Source organism: Arachis hypogaea, chromosome 19, assembly GCF_003086295.3.
Source record: "Arachis hypogaea cultivar Tifrunner chromosome 19, arahy.Tifrunner.gnm2.J5K5, whole genome shotgun sequence".
Taxonomy (NCBI): domain Eukaryota; kingdom Viridiplantae; phylum Streptophyta; class Magnoliopsida; order Fabales; family Fabaceae; genus Arachis; species Arachis hypogaea.
The window spans coordinates 116,929,479-116,946,786 of NC_092054.1; the positions used below are offsets into that span (position 1 = coordinate 116,929,479).

At 31.7% G+C, this 17,308-nt stretch overlaps 1 non-coding gene across 1 annotated transcript; it reads left to right on the forward strand.

Moving 5' to 3' along the window:
• Positions 1-2,251: 2,251 nt before the first annotated feature.
• Positions 2,252-2,357, forward strand: LOC112780350 (small nucleolar RNA R71). Its single transcript, XR_003191193.1, has one exon. It is a non-coding gene; the product is annotated as a small nucleolar RNA R71 (small nucleolar RNA).
• The last annotated feature ends 14,951 nt before the right edge of the window (positions 2,358-17,308 follow it).

The window sequence follows — 17,308 nt, forward strand, 5'->3', positions numbered from 1 at the left end:
GTCTATACACATTCTCCAACCTATGACTGTTCTTGTAGGAATAAGCTCATTCTTTTCATTCTTGATCACTGTCACCCCTCCTTTCTTGGAAACTACCTACACAGAACTTACCCAAGAACTATCAGAAATAGGGTAAATAATACATGCTTCCCATAATTTCATTACCTCTTTTTGGACCACCTCTTTCATGGTTGGATTGAGTCTCCTTTGTGGTTGCATAACAGGTTTAGCATCATCTTCAAGGAGGATCTTGTGCATAAACTTGGTTGGACTAATCCCTTTTAAGTCACTAATAGTCCATCCAAGAGTTGTTTTATGGCTCCTGAGCACTGAAATAAGCGCCTCTTCCTCTGCAAGCTTCAGGGAAGAGCTAATAATCACTGGATATGAATCATTTTCACCCAAGAATACATATTTCAGAGAAGGAGGCAAATGTTTGAGCTTAAGCTTGGGGTCTTCCTTCTCTACTATAGGCGTGTTCATCTCTCCCTTTTGGGGTGGTGAATAATCAATTTCAACTAACTCATACTCAGAACTAGGCTCCAGAACATCATCAAGTACCTCAGCTTTCAATACTTCTTGAATAAGTGGTTCAATAACATCTATTTTCATACACCCTTCAGAATCATTAGGATACTTGAGAGCTTCAAAAACATTAAGGACCACCTGTTCTTCATTGACCCTCAGGGTTAATTCACCCTTTTGCACATCAATCAGAGCTCTAACTATAGCTAAAAAAGGGTCTACCAAGAATAATATAAGATTTTACATCCTCTTCCATGTCTAATATAACAAAATCAGCAGAAAAAATAAATAGTCCTACTTTCACAAGTAAATCCTCAACAACACCCACAGGTAATTTAATAGAAAGATCAGTAAGTTAAAGAGAAATATGAGTGGGTTTTACCTCCTCAATTTGAAGCTTTTTCATCACTGAAAGTGGCATGAGATTAATGCTAGCTCCAATATCACATAAAGCTCTCTGAATGGTGACATCTTCAATGCTGCAAGGAATCATAAAGCTTCCTGGATCCTGCATCTTTTCAGGAATGTTATGTTGAATAATAGCACTGCATTCCTTGATTAACACCACTATTTCTTGTTCCCTCCAATTCCTCTTGTTAGTCAATAATTCTTTCATAAATTTAGTATAAAGAGGCATTTTCTCAAGAGCCTCTGCAAAAGAAATATTGATCTGTAGCTTCTTGAAAACTTCTAAAAATTTGAAAAATTGCTTGTCCTTGGAAGCATTCTGAAGCCTCTGAGGATATGACATTTTTGGCTTGTATTCAGGAGCCTTTGGCAATGTACGATATGTGTCAAGAGTGTCTAGGAATGGGTTGTCTGCACGCTTTGGGGGGCATGCTCTACTTCTTCTTTCTTCTCCTCTGGAGTTTCCTTTTCAACTAGCTCCTCATTGATCTTGCTCCACTTCTCAATTGAATAGCCTTGCAATCTTCTCTTGGGTTCACCACTATATCACCAGGAAATATATTTGAAGACCTCTCAAGCATTTACTTGCTCAATTGGCCCATTTGCACCTCCAAGTTTCTAATGGATGCCCTGGTTTCCTGCATAAAACTCCTCATCATCTCACAATTAGAATCTTGTTGGGGTTGAGAATTTGCCTGCTGAGGTGGTTGTTGTGGATGAGACTGAAATTGGCGGTTATTTTGATTATTTTGTTGGAAGCCGCCCTGAGAATTATTGTTGAAATTCTGAGATCTCTGAGGTTGGGCTCTCCACCCAAAATTTGGATGATTTCTCCACCCTTGATTGTAGGTCTTAGAGTATGGATCATTGTTGGGATCCCTAGGGCCACTCCCCATGTAGTTGACCTGTTCAGAAGAGGATTGAGCATAATCATAATTATCATTGTGCACAAAATCACCTGTCATGTCATAAGGGACCTCTTGAGGTGCATTCTGAGTGTTGACAGCTGAAACTTGCATTTCACTCAACTGTTGAGTAAGTAGATTTATTTGCTGAGACATAAGCTTGTTCTGAGCAAGAATAGCATTAACAGCTTCTACTTCCAACACGCCTCTCTTCTGAGAGGTCTCAGAGTGCAAAAGATTCCTATTGGAGAAATATAAGTATTGGTTGTTAGCAACTAACTCAATAAGCTCAATAGTCTCCTCTGGTGTCTTCTTCATGTGCAAAGAACCACCTGCAGAATTATCCAAGCGCATCTTGGACATTTCACATAAACTCTCATAAAAGATATCCAGCTGAGTCCATCTAGAGAACATGTCCGGAGGGCATTGCTTAGTAAGTAGCTTGAATCTCTCCCAAGCTTCATAAAGGGTCTCACCCTCTTTCTGTCTGAAAGTATGAACCTCCACGCTTTTGAGGTGGAAAAAATTTAGTCAGAAATCTAGTGACTACCTTGTCCCAAGTATCCAGACTCTCCTTGGGTTGGGAATCTAACCACAGTTTTGCTCTATCCCTCACAGCAAATGGAAAGACCATGAGTCTGTATACCTCAGGATTCACTCTATTGGCCTTCACAGTATCACAAATCTGCAGAAAATCCGAAATAAATTTATTCAGGTCTTCCTGAGAGAGTCCATGATATTGACAGTTCTGTTGCACAAGAGTAACTAGCTGTGGCTTTAGTTCAAAGTTGTTTGCAGCTATAGGAGGCACCACAATACTTTTGCCATAAAGGTCTGCATTAGGAGTAGTGTAAGAGCCAAGCACTCTTCTAGGTTGCTCATTCCCAACTGGATTTTTCACATTGCTATTAACAGCATTATTATTATGATCCATGATGGACTCTGTAGCCTTGTAACGTCTTGCTTGTTGTAAACGCCACCTAAAAGTCCTTTTGGGTTTAGGATCAAAGTCTAACAGAGGTTCTTTGTCCCTGTTCCTGCTCATAAACAGACAGAAGATAAAAAAAAGATAGAATTCTCTACGTCAGAGTGCAGAGAATTCCCAGTGAGGTAACCTGTGTAAAGAAATAAAATAAAAAAATATGCTAAATAAAATAAACACTAAAATTCGAAAATTACTATTAAAATTAAGACAAAAATTTTAAAATTGTTAGGCAAATTAAATAAGAAAAATTAAAATAAGACTAACTGGAAACATTAAACTTAAGTTCAGAAATTAAGAAAAAAATATTAGTGCTAATTTAATTTTATATATATATATATATATATATATATATATATATATATATATATATATATATATATTATTTTAATTAAAACTAAATAATAAAAGAAAAGAGAAAGAAAACGAAACAGGGGAGGGGGTAGTAACGAAAAAGAGGAAAAAAAAGAAAAAAAAATTAAAGGAACGAAAAATAAACAAATAATAAAAAAAATAAAAATTAACAAAACTAAAATAAAACTAATTAAAAGAAAAATTATCTAATTTAAGGAATCAAACAACAACTAGTTGTCAATCACAATCAATCTCCGGCAACAGCGCCAAAAGCTTGGTGCAGAATTTATAACTACAAACTAACCGGCAAGTGCACCGGGTCGTACCAAGTAATACCTCAGGTGAGTGAGGGTCGATCCAACAAGGATTGATGGACTAAGTAACAATGATTGAGTGATTGGCTTAGTTAGACAAACATAAAAGAGTGTTGAGTGTTCAAAAGCATTAAACAGTAATTCAGAGAATTAATAAAGCAAGCAGTAAATTGATGTGAATAATATATGGAGAAAACAGTTAAGGCTTTAGAGATATCTATTTTTCGGATTGACTTTTCTTACTAACTATTTTAATCATGTAATATTTAATTCATGGCAAACTGTATCTGACTAAACCCTAATTCCTTAGACCTTTTTAGTCTCCTCTAAAATTCATCAACCGCCAATTCTTTGGTCACTTAATTCCAATTAGAGGGTGAAGTTCAATTCTAGTTTATATGCTGCAGAAATCCTAATTACCCAAATATAAGAGGATTATATGTCACGTATCCCGTTAAGTCCAGATAATTAGAAATTTAGGAGAAATTGTTTTCAAGCTGTTGTTCAAATAAAGAGCTTTTCCAAGTTATACAAGAACACAATTAGAACAAGGGTTATACTTCCATTCTACCCAAATTCATAAAATAAAGAACGAAAATAATTCTTGAATTATAAATCAGTACATGAATTAAAATAGAAAAATAATAGTATCAATGCATACAATAGACAGAGGTCCTAACCTTAACAGTGGAGGTTTAGTTGCTCATGGTTCAGAGAGAAAATAAGGATTCAGGTAAACTGTAAAGTACAGAATGAGATAGAAGAGAAGAGAAGACCCCGAAGGGCTGATTCTTTTCCCTTTTATATCTAATCCTAATTAATGTAAAATATATTTTCTGAAACTAAAATAGTATCTTTTCCTAATAGTAAATAAAATAAGGCAACGTGGAGAAGGCAGCGTAGTCTTTAACGTGTTCCTTTGAATCCACGCTGAACTTGAATTTTTTTCAAGTTCAGCGTGGAGAAGGCAGCGAGTGCTTCCCTGGGAGTTCTCAAATCCACGCTGAACTTGGCAAGAACCAAGTTCAACGTGGAGGATGTAGAGGTTGCTGGAGGAGAAATGTTCACTATTATATCGTTGGAAAGTCCTAGAAGTTAGATTTCCAATGCCGCTGGAATTACGTCAATTAAATCTCTGTAGCTCAAGTTATTCCAGTTTGAGTGCAAAGAGGTCATGATTGACAGCATCATCTGCTTTCTCCCTTTTCTGCTACAAAACTCCGTCAAATCTCTCCGAATGTTACCTGAAATAAATAGAGTATTGCACAACTCAAAGTAGCATCCATAGTTGCTAAAAGATATTTAAATTTTGATTAAACTTAGCAATTCAAGTACAAATTCAAAAGGAAAAGATAGATAAGATGCTCACGCATTATATACTACTAGTATTATAAAATTATAATTAGAATTTGAAATCTTTTTTATTCTTTTGTAATAATTACATAATAATACTTAATATATTATTAGATATTAATCAAATAAAATTCGTAATGCTTAAAACACAACAATTTTTTTCTATTATTATTATTATGTAAAAACACTCAAATCTACTAAAGAATCGCCAGAATTATAGATTAACTAACTACGAAAAATAATATCAAGTCAACAATCCAGATTAGCACATAATAGCACATGCTTTGAAAATTAGTCAATTGTTAACAATATTATGATGTTTATATATAAATTTACATATATTCCAGTCTAGATTATTATATATGGCTATATAGATAAACAACTCTGAAGTTCATCATAAGTTATTACACTCCATAATTATTAGTTATCATTTTACGTTTACAAAAAGGCCATGTGCTTGTATTTGGAGCATTTATAAAATTGGAATACTTTTGAAAGCACCTTAGATAGAGCTTTTTAAAATTGGCTTGTACTTTTTAAAATTTAAAAGTCTAATATAACCTCATATGGTAACTAATTTTTAAATTTAATATTTGCATTTATGTCTATTATAATATTTTTAAATTTTAAAAGCTATTTTACCAAATACAATTGTTATTGCTTGTGTTTATTAAAAGCTATTTTTTATTTGATTTACCAAACTAAGTCTTAACGTTCAATTCAATAAATTAACGTAACATATCAGCGACTTCTATTAATAGATGATAGTGGCACTAACAGAAGAGTCGCTTTGTCTCATGAAAATTAACAACAGAGCAGAAGTGGCTCTTTTTGTCATGAAGGATTGCATTGTCCTTTATGAAAAAAGATAGAGTCAAATAGGTACTTCATTCTCAGTTTTACTTATAACTTGTTGCGTTATAACATATTAGATAAACTACCAATTCTATCTATGAACGTCGAGAACGATGATAAATCTATCCCCAAAAAGAACTAACTTATAATCATAAAAGATGGATTTTTCTGACCAAAACTAACTAAATCCCTAAAAAACCTTTAAAAATTTTAAATCACCATGTAGCTGAGGCCTGTGTAAGAATGGCAAAGTCTTTGCCTCTTAAACTGTCACACCTGAGTTCGATACTCAACAGCAGATGAGTTGTTAGTTGTAGTTATAGTATGTGAGTGAGTGGGTGTGTGCGTATATAACCCCAAAAAAAAACCTAATCTAACATAACCATAATTCTAATAATCATTCTTCACCTCCAATTCCCTAACATAATCTTTTAACTCCTTTATTTTAATTATTTTTATTTTTTAGTAGAAATGATCTGTTTGTCTTTTTCTTCTATTAGTTCTCTTTTTCACTTTTTCTTTTTCTTTCTTTATCTTCAAAATCCCAAAATTGCCACCATCGACAAAATTTAACTCCGACAACTGGCCATTCTTTCTTTGTTTGCCTCTAATGATTGAAGATTCTCATCTCATTTCTTATTCGATTTTGGATCTTTCTTTTGCATCTTGGTTTTATTTTTCTATTTTGATTAAAAATAAAAAAAAATAATTAGTTGAATTATCTAATCAGAGCAAGTTCTTTTAGCAGTAGAAGGTGAAAAACTTCTCATAATTAAAATAAATTGTGATCTAGTTAATTTCATCTTCGAAACTTCTATTTTTATTTTCTTTACTTGAGTTGGGTCACTTTATTTACTATAATATTATACGTTGATTTTTCTAAATTTTTGTTTTTGATCAAGTTTCATTCTTGGTAAATTCAAAGAAAAAGAATTTTCATAAAAGATGAGAAAAACAAGACAAACCCAATAGAGGAGTCATGTTCCTCTATTGTGAAGGTAGAGCAAGATGAGATTCCACTAGATCAAGTGGTTAATAAGCTGAAGCAAGATTGGTGGTAGTGATGATGATGATGATATTGGTGGCAGTGGATTAGGGATTGAGAGTGGAGTAGGATTAGAGTTGAGGTTAGATTAGCTTAAGTTAGGTTAGGTTAGATAAAGTTAAAAGGTAATTTAAAAATTTTTAATATCTTTTAAGATTTAGATAATTTTATCAAGAGAAGTCTATCTTTCATGGGTATTAGATTAGTTTTGGTTTTTCATAAATAGATTTGTCAACATTTTAAATATTCGTAGGTAAAAATAATAGTTTATCCTAACTTATTCTAGAAAAAAGATTTCTAGAACACTTTTTTGTAGGACAACTATATTGTTATGACCTATGGTTGCTACAGGAGTTGAATCGCAAAATTTTATATCAGTTAGTCCTTAGTTAATTTGTTGGATTTTTTTCTATAATTTAAATATATACTACTTTTCAAAAGAAATTAATTGAATATCATTTACTAAAATCCATTTTCTTTTAGTCTCGCATCCAGTTTACTTAATGTCTCGGCAAACTGCATCACACTTTTCTCAATTTGCTCAGTGATGAGACGAACTGCACCTTACTCAAAATCTATTTACAAGTGTGAGATGAATTTACTCACATCAAATCTTACCTCTAACTTTTTTTACCTCTTTCACTTCTTTCTCTCACTTTTTTACTTTTAAAATGTCTCGCATGCCATTGTTAGCAATTTATTGTGATGAGAAAATATTATTAGATCATAATGAATCTGTTATAATTAATTATGCTCAATTGATATTTATTGACATGCCACCGAAGGTGAGATGTCTAATGACGCTGAGTAATTTTTGTTTTGATGCTATTGGTTAACAATACAAAAAATGAGTGAAAAAAATTTACTATAGATATCCAATAAAAGTGGATGACACTTTTTATTACGAAAAGTATTATTTTAATAAGTAAGAATTAATTAGTAATTTTGTTGTATTAGACTGTTTGATAGCGTTATTATGTCTTATTTGGCACAGGTATTGACTACGTGATGATGACTTAAAATTAATCAAGTATTGGTACAGTCATTTTTTCAGAATCTATATTTTGGAATTATTCGTTTTTTAGGGTGATCTATGTGAGAGGAGTTCTTCAGAGATTGGTGATGACAACCAGTTAGATGAGACTACGAGAAAGAATGTTTGTTGATGATTGATGGCTGATCTAAACATATCATCTAAGAAAAGCAATAAGGGGTTAAATCATGAAGATCCAAATATATTGTCAGAAGACATGTGATAAGCAGATGTTGAATAAGTACTCTACAATTGGAGATCCAATTATCCATCCATATCAAATTAACTTTGTATCCGATGATGAGAAGGTAGATTATTAATAAAAAACACTCACACAATGCTATAATATAAATCTCTAAATACACTTTAAATTTTAAATTAAAATCATAAAGCGTTCTAATATAAATTTTTATTTTTATATATTGAAATCTATTTTAACATATTTATTCTTGTAATAATTAAAAATTACTCTATATATTATTATCAATTCTAAAATCATAAATTATTCTAAAATATTTATTCGTATAATAATTAATATCATATTATTATTATTAATATTATCTAAACTAAATATTTAAATAAATATAATATAAAAAATAAATAAAAACAAGAATAAAGAGAAAAAATATCCTAAAATAAGATGAATAATATAGCTGAGTGAAAAAAGAAGAAAGAATTGAGAGAAAAGTGAATAAAGGATTTGAGAAAAAGTGAAAATGACGGATGGGAAGAGCACCTTTTATAATTGGATGAATTGCATGTAATTCGTCGAACTATTAGAATAACTGAGGAACTTAATGCAATTCGCTGATACATTAGACGAATTGCTTAAAAAAAGAAGAATTTCAATAAATAAAATGATTTTATTTTGTTTTTAAAAATAATATTTTTTTTATTTACTATAAAAAAATTATTAAAGCCTCGTATCTTTAGTGCTTTGAGGAGGTATTTGTGGCATTAAAAATCTTTTCGTTTGTATTTGATTTATATCTTTATTTTTATATTTCCTTTTAGTATTTTTTATTTCTAAAATTTTATTAAAAAATGATAAAATTTTATTTTGTTCTTTTATCTTTTATTTTTTATTCTTGTTTGATATTTATAAAAAATTTTTATTATATCATTATAAAAATATTTTATTATTTTGTCATAATAATTTTAATTATTTAAATATAAAATATTTAAATATTTTAATAATTAATTATTTTACTAAAAATATATAAAATAATATTTATAAATATACTTAAATACATCATAACTATTATTTTGTAGTCATGCAGCATTTTTGCAAACTATTAAACATAGTCAAACACTAAATATATATATCACCAGTAATTAAGATTAAATTTTAACTGTCACTTGTAGAAAGCTAAATCGACCATTGAAGATGAAATTAGGACTTGGAGAATTACTATGTGTTCATAATAATATATAGCAAAATTAAGTTGGGTTGGTTTAATAGTTAGTTTACTAGTGGTTTAATAGTTAGTTTACTAGTCTGCTTATTAAGTAAGTATTGGTAGTTCGAATCTTGTCTTATACATGTAGTAATCCGTTGGCCAATAGCAAACTCTTAAATGGAAATTAGTACTGTAGTGGATTAGTTCTTGGCTTGCCAGATTGAAAAATACCATGAAAAACTAAAAAAAAAAATAACATGTAGTGGAAGTAATAAAGAAAAACTACCAAAAGTACCCATGAAGTTTACGAACGCTGACAAAAGTACCCATACACTAAGGAAATTAACGCTGTACCCATGAAAGATGAGTTCCGTATGACAAAAGTATCCAAATCTTAATTTTTTGTTGATTTTTTAATAAAATTCCTAAACTACCCTACGCTCAACCTCCACTCACTTTTTCAACCTTTCATAACTCAATTTGCACCAACTGTTGCCATGGAGTCTAAAACTACTCCTACAACAAACCAGACCGAAATCAATGGTAGTGGTGGTGGTGGTAGAGGATCGGACCTCAACCGATTCACTCATAAGTTTATAATCCATACCCAAACCAAATTAATCAAACACCAAAAAATACTCAAAACATAAAAATTTTCAAATCTATTCATCCAATTTCAATTCACTTTAGCAAAACTAGAAATAGAAAAAGTCATCAACCATAAAAAATCAACAAATCCATTCATCCAATTTAAAATTTATTTCAGCAAAAATCAAAAGTAGAAGTAGCCATCAACTGGATCTTCTGTAAATCAATCTCAGCCTTCATAAAAAATAGAAGCAGATTTAAAAAAAATAGAACAGTATCATTTTAGTAGTAACTAAATCAATTTCTGAAAAGAAGAAAAATAAAATAAAATGTTTTAAAAAAAAGAAATACATTTTTCTTCGCCGGCCGACTGTAATATCGTCAATGGCAAAACCTCCATCCACAGTGCCACCTCCCTTTCTTCTCTGATTTCTCTTTACCGAACCCGCTTTCTGCATGCAAAAGTACCATGACTCCTCTCTCTTCTCAGGTGTGCAACGACGGTGTTCTCCTCGGCTGCAACAGACGCGCCATGGCAGCATTCTCCTTAGGTTGGGTCACAGGTGTGAGATGAAGGTGTTGTAGTCACCTTAATAGTGAGAGTGAGAAGCAGTGAGAGGGGAAGAGATTGGCGGTAATGGAGTAGGTGGGTGGTGGCCGACAATGAGGAGGTAGGAAGAGAGTTTTTGTGACTCTGTGAGGGTTTTTGAGGGATAAGTGAGGAGAGAGGAAGAAGAGAAAAGAGGGAGTGACGGTAGAATGGGGTTAAGGTGGGGTAGTTTAGGAATTTTATTAAAAAATCAACAAAAAATTAGGATTTGGATACTTTTGTCATACATAACCCATCTTTCATGGGTACAGCGTTAATTTCCTTAGTTTATGGGTACTTTTGTCAGAGTTCGTAAACTTCATGGGTACTTTTGGTAGTTTTTCCTAAAATAATCATAAAGATCTATTTTGTACTTAAATTTTATTTGAATAGTATAGATCAGATTCAAATACCTGTGTACGCTGGTAAAAATAACTTTATCATTTGATAATACGAAGGTAATATGTGTATCCACACCGACACCAACATTTGCTGTCAATTTTTTTACCAATGGATATTTGACATAGTTGTAAGAACCAGACCGAACCGATCAGTTTAACTAAAAAATCGGTGAATCGGACTCTCAACCAGTCCGGTCCAGTCTCCGAAAGATGTATTTTGTGCTCAAATTTTATTTGAATAATATAGATTAGAAGTACGCTAGTAAAAATAACTTTATCCTTTGATGATACAAAGGTGATATGTGTATCCACATCGAGACTAACCTTTGCTATCAACTCTTTGACTAATGGATATACATAGTTGTAAGAACCGGATTAGACCAAACGATTCGACTGAAAAATCGGTGAATCAGACTCTTAACCGGTCTGGTCCAGTCTCCGAACTGCTTAAGGATAAGAATCGGTCAAAACAGTTAAAAACTGCCCAAAATCAGAGAAAATTGGTAGAAAATCAGTTCAACCGAACCATTCAAGAGAAAATTTCGAAATTGATGAAGATGTGGTTCAAACCTAGATCTTCTTTGTGCATGCATGCTCTCCTTGCCACTAAACTATGTTGTTCCTTACTATTTTAAATGCTAATTATTAATTATATAGTAAAAATGTACAATAATTTTTTTAGATATTATTTTAATTTTATACTCACTTATATTTAAATTAATTATATTTTTGTTATTCACAATTATTAATATAAATGTAATTAAATATATATAAATAAAAAATATCAAATATTTTAATTAATTACAGTATAATTATTTTTTAATAAATACATATAGTATATAACAATGTAATAAATATAAACTAATTAATTAGGTATTAAAATAAAAAAATAATTATTTTAATATAACAATAAAATTAAAAATATTTATTATGAAAAAATACTAATATTTTATATACTTATTTAATAATAACTAGATTATAACTTGTTGATTATAATTTGTTGAAACTTGATTTTTTTAAAATATTAGTGAGCATATATATTTTTTAAATTTTAATTTTAGGTTTTTGACTATTTTTTATTTTTTATTTACATGGGATCGATTCTGCCGGTTCAACCAGTAGCTCATCGGTTAAACTAATGAAACAGTAAATCTGTAGCCTGATTGGTTCGATTATTGGTTCGGTTCTCACAACTATGATATTTTATCTAAATTGAGAAACCTCTTTGTAATTCTTTGCATACTATAAATTTTTTTTTCAAGAATTAGATTCACATACATTTATATGTGTAGAGATAAAGGAATAAAAGTTTTGTGTTGGTTAGTCTATTTGTTCTACTTTTGTCATATTTAAATCTTATCTTATTTCAAATTGAAATATTATGAATCAGCTAGGATTCCATCCAAACTTAGAATTAAAATTTAGAAATAGAAAAACTAATTATTCTCAATTCTGATTTAATATTCTCAATTATCATATTATTATTATACTTTTAGTGCTAGCAAAGAATATAATAATATTTTATTAAATTAATATAATTATTTATTTGATCAAATCAAAATACTAATCAAATAATTCTTTAACAAAGATTAGAATACACATTAGTATGTGACCCATAAGTTCAATACTAAGCGGATAGTAAAGTAGTCATATTAATTTTAACTAGCAAGGTTGGCCTCTAGCAGCACTTCTTAACGACCCTATAGTATGAAGTAATATATTTTATTAAGAACCCGAAAAGAACAAAGTACAATTTTTTCCATCTTTTCAGCTCTTGGTTAATACTTAGAGTATGGTTTAGTTGTCAAACTCTAACTTATTACTATTATTATAATAAACAGTGAATGACCTAAGAAATTCATTTCTTCATTTATTCAATCTCCTTGGCCAAGGTTTTATTCATCTCAGTCAATACAATCATAAAGCTCAAACTGTTTATCAAGAGTTGGCAGATTCTTACATTAACTAATCATTAATTTTACAAGTACTTAAATCATACCCTGTAACACCCTCACTATCAGTATGTCACGCTTCCGGCTGCGCCACTCTGATAGCAAGAAGTATTACGAAAATTCATATACTTAATAATATAATAGGAGCCTTTGACTCAAAGCCATGCCTCTATTTCCTTTGAAAAACCGGAAAAATTACCTTATTTTGAAAACAAACAAGCATATACCAATATACATAACTTATTACTCAAGTAACTTATACATATTATATACTCACAACTCATGCAACTCCTATCCCTCTTACAAAATTATAATATTAATGGCGAGGGAAGAATAATGATAACCAAACAAATACATCCATATCGCATAAGCTAAACTCAACAACTCTTCATAAAAGCTTTCTCGTTCGTTTCCTGAAAAGAGAAGTTTGTAGGGGGTGAGAACATCATTCTCGAAAGGGTTCTTAATAGAGGGTTTAGGAATTGTTGTAAGAGGATATTTAATAAAAAAAACTATATTTCGATTATAGAGACTATTGCTTGTCTTATGAATCTTTCTAAAAATCCAACTGTCAATCATCCAAAACCTTTTTAAAGAAACCATATGTTATTCTTCAAAAATCCAAAACCTTTCTTTTTTTATAAGAAAAATCTCAATCAGTTTTCTAGACTGTATGAATGACCAACCTGTTCCAAGCATAGGTTCATTAAGTCTATGCTGAACCAGCTTGATTTTTCATACTATACTAATACCTTAATCAGAAACTAATCACAACCTTCAGCTCGAGCAATTCAACAATTCAACAACCAAAGGATCATTTCATCATCAATATCCAATCTTAAAGTCACCACAACAGAAACAAACACAGGCAAAATAGACAAGAAAAACACAGATATAAAATAGCTTAGACAGCAGTTAACAATAGTTAAGCAATTAGGCAAACCCAAACAAATTCAAACTCAAGCAAAGTGATAAACCCATATTTTATGATATATTTTGTGCTTAATCTAAGTGATTTATTCAATCCTTCACCCACTTATTCATATTAATTGCATGATTTTACTTTCCTTTCCTTATTATGTGATGTATGTGAAAAACATGTTTCCTATGCTTTAAAATTAATTATTTTAATTACCTTTATTTCCATTCGATGCCGTGATTAGTGTGTTGAGTAGTTTCAGATCTTCTAAGGCAGGAATGACTCAAAGGATGGAAAGAAAACATACAAAAATGGAAGGAAAGCATAAAACGGAGTATGTGAAGAAACTGGCAGCCACGCGATCGCATGGGCGACGCGGCCGCATGCCCAGCGCAAAGAAGCAGCGACGCGGCCGCATGAATGACGCGACCGCGTGACAAGGAAAACTCCGAATGACGCGACCGCGTGACAGAGGCCACGCACCAAAAATTGCAGAAAATGCTCCCAGCGAATTCTGAAGCCCTTTTTGGCCCAAATCCAAGTCCAGAAGGCATAGACCAGAGGTTATGAAGTGGGAGAATACATCCATTCAAGGAGAGTCTCCACTTTAGTTAGTTTTGATGATTTAGATTTAGTTTAGAGAGAGAGGTTCTCTCCTCTCTCTTCTCTCTTCTCTCTTTAGGATTTAGAATTAGGATTTTATTCGCTTTCAGGATTATCTCTTTATCAGGTTCAATATTCCTTTTTATTATTTTCTCAATTTGATTTATGAATTCTTCCATGTTACGGATTACTCTTTTGAATTAATGTTATTTGAGGTATTTCAGTTTATTATTGCTTTCCTTTATTTACATTATTGTTATTCCCATCTGAAGGTATTTTTATTCCAGTAGATTTACTTTTCTCCCTTTGGTCTTGGTTAAGAAATCAGTAACTCAGGAGTTATCAAACTCAAACATGATTGATAATTGTTATCTTTGTTAATTGAATTGAACTTCAATAATCCCAATCTTTTCTTAGGAAATAAATAGAATCCGAAGATCAAACCAATTAATCCCTTGACCTTCCTTTATCTTAGTAAAGGTTAACAAAGTGGAATTAAGATTCAATTCTCATCATCATTGATAAGGATAACTAGGATAGGACCTCCAATTTCTCATACCTTGCCAAAAGTTTATTTACAGTCATTTATTTATTTTACTTGCCAACTAAATTGCTTGTCCTTCATTTACTTTATTTGCAAATTAAATTATTCACTCCTCATTCTCAAACGCCCAATTTACAATCTCCATAACCAATAATAAGAACATAATTCCCTGCAGTTCCTTGAGAAGACGACCCGAGGTTTGAATACTTCGGTTATCAATTTATTTAGAGGTTTGTTACTTGTGACAACCAAAACGTTTGTACGAAGGGATTTCTATTGGTTTAGAATCTATATCTACAACACGACTATTTTTGTAAAATTCTTTACTAACAAAAATCCTAACGTCAAAATGGCGCCGTTGCCGGGGAATTGCAAACGTGTGCCTTATTATTGGTTATTGTAAATATTTGTTTTTTTTTGCTTGTTTATTTGTTTTTATTTTTATTTTTGCTTTTTCATAAATTAAGAGGTTATTGGTTTTTATTTAGTTATTTAAAAAAAATTTCAAAAATTTGTTCTTCGTGTTCATCTTGATCTTCAAGTTGTTCTTAGTTGTTTTCCTCATTCTGATCTAAAAATTTTAAGTTTGGTGTCATTTTATTGTTTTTTCTCTTTCCTCATTAAATTCAAAAATTCAAAATTTAAAACTCAAATTTCAATTTCAAATTTCAATTTTCAAAATTCAAATTTAAAAAATTAAAATTAAAATCTCAAATTTCAAAATTTAAATTTCAAAATTTAAATCTTTTTCAAAAAAAAAATCATATCTTTTTCAAAATCTTATCTTATCTTATTTCAAAAATCAAATTTCAATATTTAAATTTCAAATTTCAAAATTCAAATTTCAAAAATTTAAAATTCAAAATTTTAAATTTCAGATTTCAAAATTTAATTTTCAAATTCAAAAATTTAATTTTTAAATTCAAAATTTAAATAACCTTTTAATTTAAAATTTGTTTTCGTTTTTAATTTTTATTTGCTATTATGAGTTCTCACCACCATCGCTATGAGTCTGGTTACAATTATGTTACAGGAAGAAGAAATTACAATGAGAACAGGCATCAAGGTTGGAACCATCAAAAATGGGAGGAGCCACAAGGATTTAATCAACCCTCATGGCAACAACCACCTCCAATGAACTATCAACAACCACCATCATATGCCTATAAACCCTCTCCTCAACATGACTTTGGACCACCATACTCACAAGCCCCTCATCACTAAACATCACTATATGACCCTAACCCACATCCACCATACCAACCACCCTATGAACCAAATGAACCATACATAGATCCACCCCAACCTCCATTGGATAACAATACACTCATCTCTAACATCATTGGTCTCACCTCTACACTCCAAAATCTTATATCCCGCATGAACCAACCCTCTACTTCCAATATTCAACCCTCAAGCTCTAGTACACTTCCTTTTCAACCACATAATGATTTTTTCATCCCATCACCACCCTCCATGGAAGAGCACCCACATCCATCAATCCAAGAGAAAGATGATCCCAATTATGCTATTGATATGGAACAGGAAAGAAGGAATCATCTTCGCAAATTCATACTTCATAAAGAGCTAGAGGAGGCCCTACAAGTAAAGGTAGGAGAGACCCTTGAAGATGAAAGAGTAGTCAAAAGGAGTTGTCATGGAAAGAAAATCATCGAGGATGAGTATGATTTCATACTTAAACAACTGGACAAAGTAGCAATTATTAAAAAGAAAGAAGTGGTTGCAGACTTAAGAGATGTTGTACCTTCATTGGAAAGTCCAGTCATAGAGCTTCCTTCCAAGACGGTTGCATTTGATGTTGAGGAGGGTGTACAACCTCCAAAGCATATCATAGTTGAAGACTTGGAAGAGGTTGATCAAGAGATAGAGATTAAAGAAGAAGAAGCACAACCTCCCATGCCCTTAGAAAGCAGTGAAGAGGAGATTGAATTGGAAGAAAGCTACCAAGAGGAAGAGGTTGAAATTGAAGAAGCTTGCAAAGAGGTGGAAGTTGTCAAAGAGCACAAGGGAGTGGAGCTTGGAATCACCTTGTTAAAGTTATTGGAGACCCCTCCCCCTAAGTTGCCATCATCCTTCACAACATTCAAGTGGGTAAAATTCATATCCCTTAGCTTTCTAATTCCACTTGAATATGGGCTACTGGAGACGGATGGTCAACTTAGAGCTCTTTGTGGCATTAAGAGTAAGAGGAAGATGGCCAGTGGTAAGAATTATCTTGCAAGGTTCATTATGGTTGGAAGCTTTAAGTTTAAACGCAAAGGTTGGTATAAAGCTCAACTGAATGGGTCTAGGAAGCTGTTTGGATGTCTCAGTGAGAATTTCGACTGTTCACCACCCAAGTGGAAAAATGATGATCAACAAAAAGATGGGTGCAAAGGCAAGGTCTGGGACCCCGGAATTCAATCTAGAAATCAGCACTCTTAGGGCCTTGTCACTTGCTTTAACTTACTTGAAGGCTTTCTGCGCCTAGTTTGGGACCCCGGAGGTCATTGGAATTACAAACATTGGTGGAGATTC